We start from the raw sequence: 17,802 nt of genomic DNA, 5'->3' as shown, positions 1-17,802 counted from the left end.
ACCACCCCCGAGAGCTTGGTTATCCAAGCCTCTGCATCCCCGAGCACGTTCCCTTCCGCACCTCCGGGCAGGTAGTCCAAGAAACTGGAGGAGTCTTTTTTCTTCCGCCAGTTCAGGCCCGCGGTCTGTGAACACCACATGTCTCTTGGGCTGTTATTCCCATTCTGTGTGGGATACGGTTGTGCAAGTGCTACCTCCGTGTCCGGTGGAGGCTCGGACAATACTTTCCCAAGCTATTGCTGTGGGGAGAGATGCTGCCAAGTTACCCATCCGTTGTGGTCTTGACACTGCTGACTCGCTAGGCAGGGCGATTTCAACGACGGTGGCACTACGCCGTCACGCCTGACTGAGGATGACTGGATTTTCTGGGGATGTCCAGAACACGTTGATTGACATGCCCTTTGATGGCACTCGCCTTTTCGGCGATAAAGCAGATTGCGCGTTGGATCGTTTTAAGGACTCACGGGCTACGGCCTAGTACTTAGGCCTTTCGGTTACACGCACTCCTTCTGCTTCTGCACCCAACCACGTTTGTTTCAAACCAAAGGCCTGCACAGCAACAGTCTCAGCACAGCCGCAGACGTGGGACCCGCAGAGGCAGTTCACGGGGCCAGCGTGCAGGGCAGTCCTACAAGCACCCCTTGGGTGTTCACGAACGGGATGGCGGTGGTCGTAACTTATTTGCGCAGATCAGGGGTTTCAGTCGCCCCCACCTCCACCACCTCCACCTCCTCCACCTATCTCGACGACTTGTTGAAGGCGGGCTAGTCTCAAACAGTCATCTCCCACCTCTAGATACAGCCGACCTCCTGCATTTGCTGGGATTTTCCATCAACGTGCCGAAGTCTCACCTGATTCCCTCTCAGACGCTCCTCTTCATCGGAGCAGTTCTGGACACGGCGCAGTTTCGGGTCTAACCTCCTGAACAATGAGTCCAGGACCTTCGGGCTATGATTCTGATCTTTCAGCCCTTGTCCTGGGTTTCGGTCAGGACGACCTTGAGGATGCTGGTCCTCATGGCCTCCTGCATCCTGCTCACCAACCATGCCAGATGGCATATGCGGGCTCTGCAGTGGGACCAGAAGTTCCAGTGGGCGCAGCATCAGGGGAACCTGTCCGACTACGTCCAGATCTCGGAGGGCATTGTACGACAATTGCAGTGGTGGCTCACAAATACGCATTGGGTCAGCGGTAGATTCCTCTCCCTTCCCCAACCGGAGCACCCACTGGTGACTGATGCGTCCCTCCTGGGATGGGGCGGCCACATGGGAGACGCGGAGATCAGAGGCCTCTGGTCTCCGGCGGAGTCTCTTCTCCATATCAACATTCTGGAGCTTCGGGCGATCCTTCTTGCACTGAAGGCATTCCTTCCCTCTGTCAAGGGGAAGGTGGTGCAGGTGTTCAGACAACACCACCGCCACGTGGTATTGCAACAAACAAGACTGGTTGGGGCCGTGGACCCTATGTCAGGAGGCTCTGCGCCTCTGGACATGGCTGGAACGTCAGGGCGTTTCCCTCACGGTTAAACACCTGGCAGGTTCTTTGAATGCCAGGGCGGACGAACTCAGCCGCCGGTGTCTGATGGATCACGAATAGCGTCTTCACTTAAAGGTGGTGCAAGGTCGACAGTGGGGAGAGCCTTGGTTAGATCTATTCGCCACCGAAGAGAACGCGCAATGTCAGCTGTTCTGTGCATTGGAATGTCCAAGGCGGCACTTGCTCTGCGATGCTTTTTGGCGTGAGTGGAGCTGCGGTCTATTGTACGCCTTTCCGCCTATACCACGTCTACCCAGAGTGCTGAAGAAGATCAGGCACGACCGAGCCCAAGTCATTCTTGTGGCCCCGGACTGGGCTCGAAGTGTTTGGTATCCCGAGCTACTCCGTATGAGCTTGGATCCACTGATCCGACTGCCTCTTCGGGAGGATCTTCTGTCGCAGCAGTAGGGGAAAGTCCTCCACCCGAACCTGTCCTGCCTCCACCTACATGCGTGGAGATTGAGAGGCAACAGTTGATTCCTTTTGACTTGCCTCCTGAAGTCTGTGATGTCATTCTGGCAGCCAGGCGTCCCTCCACTAAATATGTATACGCCTGCAGGTGGAACAAATTTGCGGCATGGTGCACAGCAAAGGCTGTGGATCCCCTTTCTGTCCCTCTTTCAGAGGTCCTTTTGTTCCTTCTTTCTTTGGCCCGGCAGGGCTCTGCGCTGGGCACTATCGAGGGCTGCCTTTCTGCAATCTCAGCCTTTCTCAAGCTTCCTGATCAGCCCTCTTTTCAAGTCCCCTGTTAATAGATTTCTCAAAGGCATTACTCACCTTTTCCCTCCTATTCCGGTTGTGATGCCGAAGTGGGACTTGAATCTGGTACTTACTTCCTTGATGTGCGCTCCTTTTTGAGCCGCTTCACAACTGTCCTCTTAGTTTGTTGTCTTTGAAGACTGCTTTCCTGGTTGCCATCACCTCACTAGCCTCGTGAGTGAGCTCCAGGCTCTTTCCTGTAAGCCTCCTGTTCGAGGCATGTGGGCTGCTGAATTCATATCTGTGCATAGATCGCCGCCTAGTGTTGGGTCCGGATGATTGCACGTTGTTGTCCTGGAAGAGTCTTCGAAGTATCCTGGGATAGGTGACTCCTCCCCTGGACTACAGTGTGCATGGGCATCCTCTCCATCCTCAGATTGTTTTTTTCCGCCATTGGGTTCGGATGTGCTTATCTTGACTCAAGTTAGGAAAACCTTTTTACAGGCCAAAAGGCCTTTAGTTTGCGTCGGTACTGTTCCCGATCGGTATCGATAGTATCTTGTTAGTTTACTAACTTCCAGAACCAACTTTTTCGCTTCCTACCCGACCATCGACCAGTCATCGACGATGGAATCGAGGACACCATTCAAGCGGTGTCCGGTATGTAATGCGAAATATCCCCACATCGACGTCCATCCGGTGTGCAACAAATGCCTTTCACCGGATCACGACGAATCTACATGTATGGCCTGTGCCCGATTCCGATCCAAGAAGACTCTCCGGAATCGACGAGCAGCGAGACTCGAAGCGCAACAAGCGGCACCGGCCCCGGACGACATCTTCAGCGCTGAGACCGAAGATGTCGAAGACGTGGAGAACCTACCCTCCAGCCCCGTTTCCGAACACGACTCCGGCTCGAAAGACGTTGAAGAAAGCCTCTTTCGCAGAGACGAAGACGACACCGAGGTAGGAGACTACAATGAGGCCTTAAGGGCCGAAGAGAGTAGCTCCGATGACGAGCAAGTCCTACCCGTACAGACTGAGGACATCCCAGTGCGCCAGTCTATGGCTTCGGTCGAGGGATCGCCTTCGGGCCTTACCCAAGACCTATCCCGCAGTTCTTCGGCCCCGCCCTCTGGCCCGGCCTCGGACATTCAGCGGCAGCCATTAATGCCCAAACCGGCTGGTTTCCCTTCTTCGAAAGCTGTATTGGTTCAACCGAAACCATAAGTAACGCTGGTCGGATCGAGGCCCACCACACCTTCGACGCCAGCAAAACCCATCGGCACCGAGCGCACCAAACGAGACTTCGGTGCCGAGCTTGCATCGGCCGACGTCGGCGTCGACATACGGAAGACCTTCGGTGCCACCAAACCTACTCGGCTCCCGGCACTGACGCAATCGACTCCGACCCCAAAGGTCAAACTGCCTGCTGCGTCTCACACCGCTTCGACAGCACCACCAAAGGCACACTCATCGAAGACGTCGACGGCCATTACCGCCCCTCGACTTGATGACTCACCGGCGCCGAAAAAGTCCACGCCCGCTTCTACGGAACCGGTCGGCGCAAAGAAATCTATGGCGCTCCAGGTGCGGCCCGTTGTGCGCACGGCACCAAACACAAAACAGTCCTCCAGGACACATCGGGCTCCGAGCCAATAAAAGCTCCAACAGCCTCTTCGGCACCGGCCAACATTACTTTTGGCCTGCCGCCATCCACGGCCCCGAAAATGTTCCAAATCAGGACACGGGTCACCCACACCACAATCACGCCTGCCGAATGTTCTCCTGCGGAGACGTCTCCGTCACATATCATCGACACCGGCAGGATGCTGCTCCACAAAAGAATAACTTCAGAGCCAGCTTTGGACTCCTTCCGGATCCCACTTAAAAGAAAGCTACCAGTGGTTTCGGAACCGCTTCTTTACGAACCTCTCCATTCCCCCCTACCAGGATCCACTGTCCTTCTCTCCCACACACTCCGACACAGATGTTTTGGAGGACTACATGGGTGACCACGTCCCCTACCCCGGAGAAATGGACCCTCAAGGCCAACAGGACCCTGATCAAGCTTGGGATGACCCTGTCGACCCCGGTGCACCTATAGATGCACAGGACCCGCAACTCTATGGAGCAAAAACATCTCCCACAGAGGACACTGCCGCATTCAACGCCTTAATTGAACGTGCTGCGGCCAATCATGGGGTGCAACTTCACTCTGACACCGTAGAGGACGACTTTCTCATGGACACTTTCGCATCCTCAGAAAGGAACATTAAAACTCTACCTATGTTGAAGGGTGTCCTCAAACCAGCAAAGGACATCTTCAAGGAACCCACCAGGGCAAGAGTAATAAACCCCAGGATCGACAAAAAATACAGATCGGCGCCTGGGGACCCCACCTACATTAGAGGCCAGTTACCTTTGGATTCAATTGTAGTTGCGAATGCTCGCAAGAGGGCACACTTCCAAACAGGTGATGCTCCTCCCCCGGACAAAGAGTCCAAGGTGCTAAAGACCTCCGACAAACGGGTTGCCGCACAGGCGGCTAACATATGGCTTATTGCCAATACTCAGGCGCTCCTCGCTCGCTACAATCGAGCACACTACGACACATTAGAACAACTACTCCAACATCTCCCTGACCAATACAAAGAAGGTGCAGAGATCCTCATCACGGAGGGACAGCTCCTCACAAATGAATCCATTAAGTGTGCACTGGATGCCGCGGATACAGCTGCCAGAGCCATAAACACTAGCGTCATGTTGCGACGACATGCCTGGTTGCGAATCTCCGGATTCAAACCTGAGGTACAAAATAACATCCTCAACCAACCTGTCAACCCCGACTACTTATTCGGGCCGGAGGTTGACCCCACCCTAGAGAAAATAAAAAAAGACACGGACACTGCAAAGTCCATGGGGGCTCTACAAACGCAGTCCTTTCGGAGCGGCTCCTTTCGTCGCCCCGGAAATAGAGGAGCAGGTAGAGGACAGGGGTCACAGCAAACATACAACAAAGGCAACACACAGAGCACCTACGACAAAAACACCCGGGGTGGATATCGTGGCTCCAGCACAAAGGGCAGAGGACGCGGCTACGGCAACACCAGGTCCTCCCCCCAAGAACAAGCAGTGACGCCCTCTCCCTTCCTCCTGACCACATAACACCTGTCGGGGGAAGGCTACAAAGGTTCCTGTCCACGTGGAACTCCATCACCACGGACAGGTGGGTCAAAGATATTGTCAAATACGGTTACTGCCTAGAATTAACCTCAACTCCGCCCACAATACCTCCAAAAAACCGTCCTATGTCCTCAGAGCACTTAACGCTCTTACAGCAGGAGGTGCAAAGTATGCTACTAAAAGGTGCAATAGAGGTCGTACCCGTCCACGAGCAAGGTACGGGGGTGTACTCCCTGTACTACTTAATCCCAAAGAAGGATGGGTCGCTCAGACCTATATTAGACCTGAGACCCCTAAACCGGTACATTCTCTCCGAGCATTTTCACATGCTCACTTTACAGCAAGTCCTCCCGCTGCTCAAGCAGGGAGACTTCCTGGCCACACTGGACCTCAAAGATGCGTATTTCCACATACCCATTCACCCCTCACACAAAAAATACCTCAGGTTCACTGTTCAGGGGCAGCACTACCAGTTCAAAGTCCTTCCCTTCGGCGTGACAACAGCACCCAGGGTTTTCACAAAGTGCCTAGCTACTGTAGCGGCACATCTGCGGAGGCAGCACATACACGTCTAGCCTTACCTGGACGACTGGCTCATTCAAGCAAAGTCAGCCCAACAATGTGCCAGCCACATATCCCGCACCATTCACCTCCTTCACAGTTTGGGGTTCTCACTAAATTACCCAAAGTCCCATCTCCAGCCCGCACACGTACAACAGTACCTAGGTGCGACCATAGACACTCTGGCGGCCACAGCTCAGCCAAATTTAATGAGAATCAACAGCATACAGATGCTGATTTCCAAGTTCAAACCACAACACTCCCTGCCCGCGCGAGTGTTCATGCAGTTGATAGGCATGATGGCCTCCTGCATCTTCATAGTACCACACGCGACACTACATATGCGCCCGCTCCAGGAGTGCTTAGCACGTCAGTGGAATCAGGCTCAAGGACAGTTGAAAGACCTAGTGTTGGTGAGCGGTCGGGCATACAACTCTCTGCATTGGTGGAATCCACAAAACCTTTGCAAGGGCCGACCGTTCCAAGAGCCTGTTCCACAAATAATACTGACAGCGGACGCATTTCTCCAGGGATGGGGAGCTCATGTACTCAATTACACAGTGCAGGGACTATGGACAATACAACAAAAGAAGATGCACATCAACCTTCTAGAACTGATGGCAATCTTCCTAGCAATGAAAGCATTCAAAGTACACTTGTGCAACAAAGTCGTGTTGATCCGGACGGACAACATGACCGCCATGTACTACATACAAAGCAGGGAGTAACACTCTCCACAGTTGTCTCATCTGGCTCAGAGTATATGGAAGTGGGCCATTCAGAGGAACATGTTCCTCATGGCGGAACACCTCCCCGGCAAGGACAACCAGATGTCGGATCTGCTCAGCAGACACAGCCACCAGATGCACGAGTGGGAGTTACACCCATCAGTACTCCAACCGTACTTCCAGCAGTGGGGTCATCCAGACATAGACCTATTCGCCACAAGCAAACGCAAAATGCCAAAGCTTTGCCGCCAGGTTCCCACATCCACAATCGCAGGGCAATACGATATGGATGAACTGGTCCGGCAGTTTTGCGTACGCTTTTCCCCCAGCACCACTAATACCGCTGGTGGCACGCAAACTCAGACAACACTCTCTGACACTCATCCTGGTTGCTCCAACGTGGGCACGCCAGCCGTGGTACACCACCTTTCTCGAACTCTCCCTGGTGCCGCATCAACGGCTGCGGGTCAAACCCGAGCATTTGACGCAGAACCATGGAGAGGTTCAGCACCCAGATCCGCAACAGCTGAACCTGGCAATCTGGCTCCTGAAGTCCTAGAGTTTGGCTACCTCAACCTGCCACCTGACTGTATGGACATCATTAAGGAGGCCAGGAGACCCACTACCAGAGCTTGCTATGCAGCCAAATGGAAGAGGTTCGTCATTTATTGCAATAATAATGACATCAACCTGCTAGACGCATCCATCCAAAACATTATTTGTTACCTATTACACCTCTACCGATGCAATCTGGCGTACACCTCTATACGTGTCCATTTGACCGCAATATCCGCCTATCTACAGACCAGGCAGCACCTCTCTCTATTCAGAGTGCCTGCCATCAAAGCATTCTTGGAAGGACAAACGAGTCATTCCTCCTAGCCACCCACCAGCCCCAATGTGGAACCTCAACTTGGTCCTCACACGCCTGATGGGTCCACCCTTTGAACCTCTACACTCATGCGAGATTCAATTCCTTACCTTGAAAGTAGCTTTCCTAGTCGCGATAACTTCTTTACGAAGAGTTAGTGAACTCCAGGCACTGACCGTCCAAGAGCCATTTATACAAGTTCACGCCAACAGGGTCGTACTACGTACCAACCCCAAGTTCATGCCCAAGGTGGTATCGCAGTTCCACATGAATCAGACTATTGAACTGCCGGTTTTCTTTCAAAACCCACAGACTGTCGCTGAAAGGGCACTCCATACCCTAGATGTAAAGAGGGCCCTCATGTATTATATCGACAGGACCAAACCCTTTAGGAAAACACAACAACTTTTCGTTGCCTTTGCCCCACACCACAAAGGTAACGCTATCTCCAAAGCAGGTATAGCCAGATGGATCGTTAAATGTATTCAAATTTGCTATCAAAAGGCTAAACGCACTTTAACGATTCCCCCACGAGCCCACTCAACACGTAAGTTAGGGGCCTCCATGGCTTTCCTAGGAAATGTTCCTTTGCATGATATATGTAGAGCAGCCACCTGGTCCACTACACATACATTTACCAAACACTATTGTGTAGATGTACAATCAAAACAGCAGGCAGCTGTAGGACAGGCTGTTCTCAAAACTCTTTTTCAGACCGCTGTAGCTGGCACTGGTAGCCGCCGCTAATAGAGGGCACTGCTATGTATTCTATGCACAGATATGAATTCAGCAGCCCACATGCCTCGAACTGAATATGCTACTTACCAGTATGCATCTGTTCTTGGCATGTAGGGCTGCTGACATTCATATCGCCCTCCCTCCTCCGCGGCGCCTGTAGCAGCTGCAGCTCTCAGAATTACTGTATAGCATGGTCATCACTTTCTGTATCTACTCCATCACTGCCACAATGGCGAAAAACAATCTGAGGATGGAGAGGATGCCCATGCGCACTGTAGTCCAGGGGAGGAGTCACCTATCCCAGGATACTTCGAAGACTCTTCCAGGACAACAACGTGCAATCATCCGGACCCAACACTAGGCGGCGATCTATGCACAGATATGAATGTCAGCAGCCCTACATGCCAAGAACAGATGCATACTGGTAAGTAGCATATTCATTTCTGTCTATCCATACGGACAAGGTTGTGCTTCGCACTCGTCCGTCCTTGACAAAAGTTGTCACTGCTTTTCACATTGGGCAAACTATCACCTTGCCCATTTTCTTTATGCCTCCGCACCCTTCCAGAGAGGAAGAGGGACTCCACCGTCTGGACCCAAAACGTGCACTTTCATTTTACTGAAATCGCACACAGTTCCGGGTGGATGACCAGCTCTTTGTTGGCTATGTGGGTGCCAAGAAAGGCTGGGCTGTACACAAGGAGACTATCTCCCGCTGGGTCGTCTTGTGTATCAAAGCCTGATATTCTCTGGCTAAAAAGGAACCACCGGTGGGGTTGCGCGCCCTTTCTACCAGGGCGACAGCAACTACTACTGCATTGGGACTTGGTGTCCCCCTGCAAGACATCTGTCAGGCAGCCACGTTGGCCTCGTTGCACACTTTTACTAAGCATTATTGCCTTGACCGTCCAGTCCGGAGAGACTGCTTCTTTGGCCGTTCTGTTCTACGTGACTTTCTGGTGTGATCTTTGTTCGCAGACCCACCAACGGGGTTGGTATTGCTGGGGCATCTATTCTAAGATAAGGAATCGATCACTAACGTGTCTATTTCAGATGCACAAGGTACTTACTTGTGTAGCGATCTATCTGTAAGAGACATTAGTTAGTGATTGATTCCTTACTGCCCCACCCATCCTCCCCGTTCTGTGAACTGATTTCTAGGGTTAAGGTCATCCCTTTCAGGGCCCTAGTTTCAATGCACCAGTGGTCAGTATCTTGCATGGCTCTGCGTTCCTGGCGTGGAAAGTAGTGTACAGAACTGACGTCGGCGCGTGTGGGTACGTCTAAGTAGCTCCAGCGACGTCATCTTGGCGACTGCGACGCCAGCGACATACGCAGAGCTGTACGATGCGCCTACCGACGCGCAGGGGTACTGCTGACACAACTTTACGGATCCAGTCTGAAACTTGGGGCTATTCTAAGGTAAGGAATCTATCACTAACTAATGTCTCTTACAGATATATCGTTACACAAGTAAGTACCTTGTGCTTTAGCAGCTTGGTTCCTAGGACACAGAGTTCGGAGACTTGGACCTCAGAGCAAAGTCCTAAGTTAGGCTAAAAGGCCATGTACAAGGAAATGTTACACAGACAAATTTATAAGGTAGACAAGATGGTGCCTGAAATCTAGCCTCTTCCAAAGCGGGACACCGCAACCATCAGATATCTTACCCACCTGCTTAGCAGTAGACCGACTTGCACCTCATTAAAGGTGCATTTAGCAGCCATAGTGGCCTACAGAAGCGGCCACATAGGCAGAACTTTCTTAACTACACCAGTACTCAAATGGTACCAGGAGGAGACCAAGAATAGCCCCACCAAGGTGCCCTCAAACACCCATGTGGAACCTACTAAATGTGGTGCTAACGTATGATGAAAAATCCCTTTGTCCCCCTTCACAGGACAGCACTAAAAGTGGTCACACTAAAACAGCCTTCCTTATTGCTATGACATTGTAGTTTAGAGTAAGTGAATTGCAGCAGTTTACCAACCAGGAACCATATCTGCAAATACACATGGACAGGATAGTTCTGGGAACCAACCCATGCTTCCTACCAATGGTCATATCATATCTGAACATGGGCAGAGTTATAATATGCACTCTGGAGAGGCCCTACCTGGAGTGAACCAAGCCAATCAGAAAGGGGAAACTGTTCTTGGTGTCCTTCGCAGACAAAAACAGGGGTGGGGGCAGTCACTGAGAAAATCATTGCAAAGTGGATAGCCCAGACTATCCAAATGTGTCTCAAGAAGGCTGGCATGCAACTGTAAACGCGCCAAGATCCCACTCTGCAAAGAAAGTAACAACCTTAGCAAACGTTCTGTTAAGTGACATGCATGGCAGCCCTATGGTCCTCCGTCCACTCGTCACAAAGCATTACTGCAGGCTAACATTCACAAAGCATTATTGAGTGCACATCCAAGTGAATAGAGAATCCCAAGTAGGACAGTACTAAAACACTCAACCTCCGTTCAAATCAAACCACAGCAGTAAACAAAATGGCTACAAAATTAATGCCCTGCATGTTAATATAGAAAATATTTATGATTCAAAACTAAATGGTTTACTTACTGGTGGGAGTAGTTTTGCAACTAGACTAATTTTCTGAATTCTGATGCGACCCATCTGCCTCCCGGAAAGAGGCAAGACGATGGTCAGGACAAGCTAGAGATAGAGGGAAGCTTATGTGAGCGAGAATAAAGAAGTGCCAGGGGGAAGAAAAAAAATCTGGAAATGGCGACCATGCACAGGGGCTATCAAGATGGGTGTCTGATATCAGGAGAAGGATGAATCGGCCGCCAAATGTTTGCACCATGTGAGAAAGAGCCTCTTTTGACCTGGTTAGCTGCCGTTTTTTGCCTGGGCATTGATGTGGTTTTGATTGTGGTGTACAGGGTCCCTGCCAATCGGGTCCCCTGTGCCAGTGCTTTTTCTCTGAAAACTATCCCCCAGTTGGCCCTTCAGACCTCCTGTAAGTCCCTAGTAAAATGTAACTGGGTACCAAGGGCATTAGGACTGAAGAGTTGCACTAGGGACCCAACTCCTAGGCCATGCCAGCTACAACTGCCTAAGATACAGTTGAGTCACCCCTCTAGCAGACCTTGCCAACCCTAAGGCAGGGTGCACTATATCCCAGGTATGTGAAAATCCGCATGAGCAGATATGCCCCTAAAATATTGGTTTATTCCTTAATATTTTAAGTACCAGTGAAACCATAGAGTACATGGGCTGGAAACTCGAGTTCCACAGCACCATGATGTCTTCACAGGAGTGTTTGGTACCAAGCTACTCCTCACAATAAACCCCCACGAGTGCCAGTGTGGGATTTATTGCAACATGTACTCTGAAGTGCCCCTGCAAACCTACCGACCCTGGTGTGGGCACTGACTGGCTTTAGGCAGCCTTTTTCTGGGCCCTTGGATGGAGAGTTTCTGCTCTTTTGGATCAGAAACGATGCACATCCTGAGCAGAGGTGTCCCACCTCCTCCCAAGGATGGGCCAGTGCTCGAAAGGGAAATTTCAAAGGCCTGCCACTTCTTCTTCTTCTTCTTCTTCTTCTTCTTCTTCTCTTTTATTTATTTATTTTGTTTTGACCCCCTAGTCTCTACTTCTAGCAGCTGATGACAGCCCCTGGCTTACACCCCCAACTTGGGCGGTAAAACATAGACCACACCTCTGCCAACTCCACTCCTCAAATGGAGGAGGCGAAGTTAAGCACACTTTGCAGTCCTCTCCATCTTAAAGATGAGGGGACTCCTCTAATCAGGGCTAGGTATATGCCCCCTCCCTCAGGAGGGTGGCATAATAGTGAGTGTAGTCACCCGAGGTAAGGTGCCCATTGGCCCTACCTACTACTCCCCTCAAACACCCCTTAATTTAGTATTGAGGTGGCTCCCCTAGGCCCTAGAGTTCAGTTACCTATGACCCAAGAAGGACGAAGAAGATGCCGTGCAGCGAAATCTGAAGACTACTGCTGCCTTGGCCCCAGCCCTACTGGCCTCAAGCTTCAAAGACCCTGCGGGAAGACTGCAACTGTCCAGCAGCCAGCGACTTCCAGAATCCTGAGGAAGACTGCATGAACTTTGAAAAAGACCAGAACTCTAGAGGACAGAGCTCTGTCCCCAAGAATCCACACAAAGTACTCCGGTGCCCTGTGGATCCGCGAGTCCTGCCTGTTTTGCACCAGACTCCTACGGCCTGTGTCCAGTTGGCCCACCGACCCAGAACAGGTTCCCCAACGATCCCAAGATAGAGATCAGCGTTGACTGGCCCCTCCTGGACTCCATGACGACTCCTGCAGCCTGAATCCAAAGACTCCCCCCTGACGGGCAGAAGACGCTGTCTAAAGGCACCCCAGCACCTGAACCCCTGTGCCTTGGTGCCCAGTTTGACATTCCCCCCCACCCCCTCTCCATATCTCATCTCTACTTAACACTGGTGGTGCAGTTTTGGTACTCACCTGACCGTTTTCCCCCTGCTGACCTTTGGAAGTGTGATAATTCCCCATATAATAGCATTCTTGTTTTCCTTGCTAAGATAACATTGAACTTCTCAGAAATTGTTCGAAGTGTCGACTTCTGAAAGTAAAGGGTATTTCTTCTTAAAACATACTTGCCTTATTGCGAAGAACTTGGTCTTAAAATAAAGCACAAACATTATTTTTCTTAAAATTGGTGTGGCTCTCCTTTTTGAGTTGTGTCCATTATCAGTCAGCGTTGTGTGATGCATGTCTTACACTCATGTGTTGGGCCTAAGGCTGCTCGCCCACAGTACCACTAATAGAGTAGTTTGGCATTGAGCCCTGTGCACATTTGGGGAACCCCTGGACTCTGCACGGTATAACCACCTAGCGGTAAACCATAAACAAAGCCTGCTTCCTGCACAATAGTTGAGGCCCTGCAGCAAAAAACAAAAGAGAAAAATGACTGCAAAAGGAGAGTTCCGGACCCACCTTACACGATTTTCTTTCTGGACAAGCTGGTGCGGAGTACTCCGTTCACTTTCCTACCAAAAGTGTTCACCTCTTTTTATTATGTCAGGCAATCGATCACCCTCCGGGCATTCTTTGCTCCACCTTACCCTCCTAAGGAGAAGGAGAGACTCCATCCACTGGATCCTACCAGAGGCCTCGTATTCTACATTGATCGTACTAAGATCATTGTCTGGATGATGAGCTTTGTTGGATTCGCCGGGGCAAAAAGGGGTAGGGTATTGGAAGAGAGACTATCTCCCACTGGATCATTCTCTGCATGAAACTTTGCTGCTCACTAAGAAGCAGACCACCGAAGGCTTGCAGGCTCACGTCACCAGATTCAAGGCTTACTGCATTGGCATGTGGAGTGCCTGTGCTGGACGTTTGCCAAGCTGCTAACCAGGTCGGCCAAGAACGGCATTTTTTTTTCACTTTTTGATCTGAGCCAGTAATCGGTGTTTAGATGGAGCATCCTCTAGAAAGAGTGTTACCAAAGGTAAGTAACTTGCTCTTCTAGAAATTATACCTTTAAACCATAACCTGCATACTTTCTACTCAGTGCAGAGCATCCAAATGTATGGTTCTGGCTTCAAAACTAGTTACTTTCTAGGAAGAAAATTAATCTTCGAGAGGCCCAGATGTGTAACTTATTCCTCTCTGTGAGGAGGGGCACCACAAATAACTGCAAAGGAACAAAAAAATAATTCAAAGATGAACGCATGAGTTAAACGAAACGCTGGTTGATTTGATGCTAGTGTGTAGAGAAACATGGTCTCCTACAATTTTTTTTAAAGTAAAATGAGATGCACTTTTTTGATCAGCCACTAGATGGTAGAAGTATGCAAAGCATGGAATCCTACAATGTATTTAAGCTGCAAAACCTGACCTGGTGTAACTTTAGACGCAATACAGTGATGTGTTGTAAAACTCTTACTGTGAGGGTCTTCGGTGTGAGCGCCGAGCAGGCGTTACAGTCCTCGCTCTTGTGGTTGAGAGGCAGGCAGAGGTTGCAGACTGGAAGCTGGTCCTTCTGAACGTATTTGTGGTGGCAATTGGTGCAAAACTTGAAAGGAGTTTTGTCCATTCTGGCGCTCAGGGAGCCCCCTGCGAGCACATTCTCCATTGAATGTCGATCTTGGTCGAAAACCTTCTCCCTTGTTGTCCCGATTACCTGACCTGTAGTCTGATGTGCTGAAAGTTTGATTTTCGTCAGTTTTTCTTATCTTCCGTCGATTGTTTCTCCAAAAAACTCGAACTCTTCGGTAACGATCCAGACCCAACGGCGGAAAAAAGAATCTGAAGATTGCGACCAAAGCTGGAAGCTTCCGGAGGAAACGTGTCGTCGTCACAAAGAACACCAAATGGTGGTATGTCGACGCCCACCTGGGCCACGATAAAAATAAAAAAAAATGAAATACAGTTCCGGACCCAACCACTAGACGGCGGAATAATGTACCGCATAGTGAATCCAGAAAGTCTTCACACTGCAAAACTACACCGACAAGTAAGAATCTATACGTTAGTGGATATACATTTGGTATGCTGCTAAAAATGTATGACCACCTGTGAGAAAGTGCCATCTTTCTTGCATGGTATGTCCCCACTTTTTGCTGAATTGCTGAATGTACTTTGACTGAGTGTGCCCTGGACTCCTGCCAATCAGGTGCCCAGGGCCTATGTTCCTTCCCTAAACAAAAACCTCAAAACCAAATTGGCAAACCCTGGCCACATGTCAGCCCCTGGTAAGTGGTACCCTAGGTACCCAGGGCCTTGTGACCAGGGAAGGCCTTTAAGGGCTGCAGCACTCATTGTTCCACCCTTGGAGGCCCTGTACCCTAACACACACACTGCCCTGGCAAGACAAAACAGACGACATGGCACACAACCCTGTGTGCCATGCCCACAACCTACACTGCCCTGGCATACATCAGCCACCCCTCTAGCTGGGTGCCCTATTCCAGTGGTGTGGGCATAGAGGCAGGAGCCCTGTGCCCCTACAGTACCCAGGTCCATTCCTGGGCCCTGTTAGTGCAATGCTGCCGTTTAAGAGTACATGGTGCTGGAAGCTTATCAAACACGTACTCCACAGCACCTTAATGGCAGCACTGAAGTCTGAGAAGTTGTGTATCAAACTGCTCAGCACATTAAATCCACACTGATGCCAGTGTGGGATTTAATGTACCAAGCACCCCAGAGGGCATCTTAGAGAGGCCCCCTGAAACCTAACCTACAATCCACATCTGTTCTGAGGCGGCCTAGGCTGCCACACAACAGACATGTTGCTGGACCCCTGGGTAGGAGAGCCCCTGCTCTCCTGGGTCTGCAACAATGCACATCCTGGGCGAGGTGCTAAATCTCCTCCCCCAGGATGGGCAGGGGGAAGCTTCAAAGGCATGCTGCCTCTGTGAGCTTCCCCAGGCCACTGCAACCCCCCACTCTGGCGGGAAGCTTGGCCGGAAACCCCAAATAAGGACCGGGGATGTGCCAGCCTGCCAACACCACCCCTCAGGTGGGGGAGGCGAGGTGAAGCACATCCCCGGGCTCTCGCCATTTTGAAGATGGGGAGCCCTGCCCAATCAGGATTAGGCTACTGCCCCCCTCCCACAGGAGAGAGGCAGGATAGGGGGTGTACCCACCCCAGGACGGGGACCCATTGGTCCCTGCCCTTCACCTACCTGCAACGCCCCTAAATCTAGTATTTAGGGGCACCCTGAACCTTCCTTCCCCAGATTCCAGATTCCAAAATCCCTAGAAGAAAGAAGACATGCCCTGCAGCTTCTAAGAAGAGGAAGACACCAACTGCTTTGGCCCCAGCCCTACCGGCCTGTCGACAATCGAACCTGCTCCAACCCGTCATCGCTTGTGGCCAGCAACCTCACAAACCCCGGAGGACCTGGCTACCTTTTGACTCTAAACCCCTGGAACTCCCATGAGTAGAGGCTCTACTCAAAATCTACTTCTAATCCCTGGCAGCAGCCCGGAACCGCGAACCCAGCACACTCTGCACCAGCCAAGCCTGGCCTGTGCCGGAGTGAACAAAGACCACGAGGACGAACCCACGGCGACTGTGACCCCCGAGTCCAGCACCCAAGGACCTCCCTCGACACTCCTGAAGAAGCCTGCAGCCTCAGAACAAGGTGCCCCCCCCAACCGCGATCAACAGAGGGTAAGATTTCCCGACACCAAAAGGCACCCTGGCGCCCCGCAGCCCCCTGTGCCCAATCCCGGGGTACCTATCTATCCTCCAACTACCCAACATACCTTTTGAAGTGGTGGTGGCACCTGAAGAATCTTCGTCCCCGAGCTTGCAGTCTTTTTCTAAACCGGAGATTTCCCATTGAAATCAATTGAGCGCCCGAAGGCTCAAAAGCACCCTGCACCCAGCCGCCCGAGTGGCCCTGGCAGTGCAACCTCTACACCTATCTACTTCCCCACATGCCCTGAGTAAGTGACCAGGAGCCCAGCTCCACAACCGCGTGGCCTGCTAGTCAGCAGCCACCAACCAAGGCCTCCTACCTCTCATAGGATAACATTGGGCCTAACTCTCTCTGCACCCGGCCGCCCTTGTGCCACTGAGGGTGAACCAACTGTACCGACCTGACCCTGGGAGACCCCTGAGTCTATGCCTAGAACCTTAACTCTGCCAGTCGAGTACTTACCTTTAAACCGATAACTCCATTTTCTCCATAGGGTAACATAGACTGGCTTTTCCTAAAATTTCTTCTAAGTGTGGACTTTTCAAAACTTTAAATATTCACCAAAAATCAGCCGAGTAACAAACGAAAATACTCACCTGCTCTTAGGTGAGCTCCCAGTGCTGGATCTTGGTGCCCAGCACTGACTCTGAAAAATACTTACAAATGTACTTACCAGTAACCCAATTTTCTCCCATAGGAAATCATTGACTGTTTTCCTGTGAAATTTCTTCTGTCAATTTCTGCAAACTTTAAATATTCTTTAAAAATCGTTTAATGTCTGAACCTAATTACTTACCTGTTTTGGCTAAAGGTCCCAGTACTGAGTCTAGGCACCCAGTACTGGATTACAAAAGTAATGAGAACATACTATACCTGCAACTTGAATTTTCTGCCATAGGGAATCATTGACTGTTTTCTATGAAATATTTTCTAAGTGTCAACTTTTAAAATGGCAAAATATTGTCTAAAAATCATCACAGTAATTAAGTAGACTTTTATCACTTGATTCCAAGTACTGACCCAGGTCTGAATCTAGGATCCAGTCCTGGAATTCCAAAAGTAATCTGTGGCAAATAACTTAACTTCCATTGAAGTCAATGCATTGTGTTTAGAATTGGGTTGCCTATTGCAACCACTTGTAACTGTTTACAAAAGTCAATTGCATATTGCAAAAGTATTTATATAAAGCATCTCATTCTGAGAAAGTATATTTTAATGCCTATTGTTGGTTCTAAAATAAAACTAGCATATATATATATATATTTTTTTTATATATAAACCATTGGCCTAGAGTTCAGTTATTGTGTGCGAGAC

General features: G+C 50.4%; 1 protein-coding gene across 2 annotated transcripts in view; it reads left to right on the top strand.

Moving 5' to 3' along the window:
• The window catches only part of RCC2 (regulator of chromosome condensation 2), a 115,030-nt gene that overhangs the window by 83,523 nt on the left and 13,705 nt on the right, over positions 1-17,802 (top strand). The window lies entirely within an intron of this gene.

This window comes from Triturus cristatus, chromosome 1_2 (genome assembly GCF_964204655.1).
Source record: "Triturus cristatus chromosome 1_2, aTriCri1.1, whole genome shotgun sequence".
Classification (NCBI taxonomy): domain Eukaryota; kingdom Metazoa; phylum Chordata; class Amphibia; order Caudata; family Salamandridae; genus Triturus; species Triturus cristatus.
This window is presented reverse-complemented; position numbering and strand designations above follow the sequence as displayed.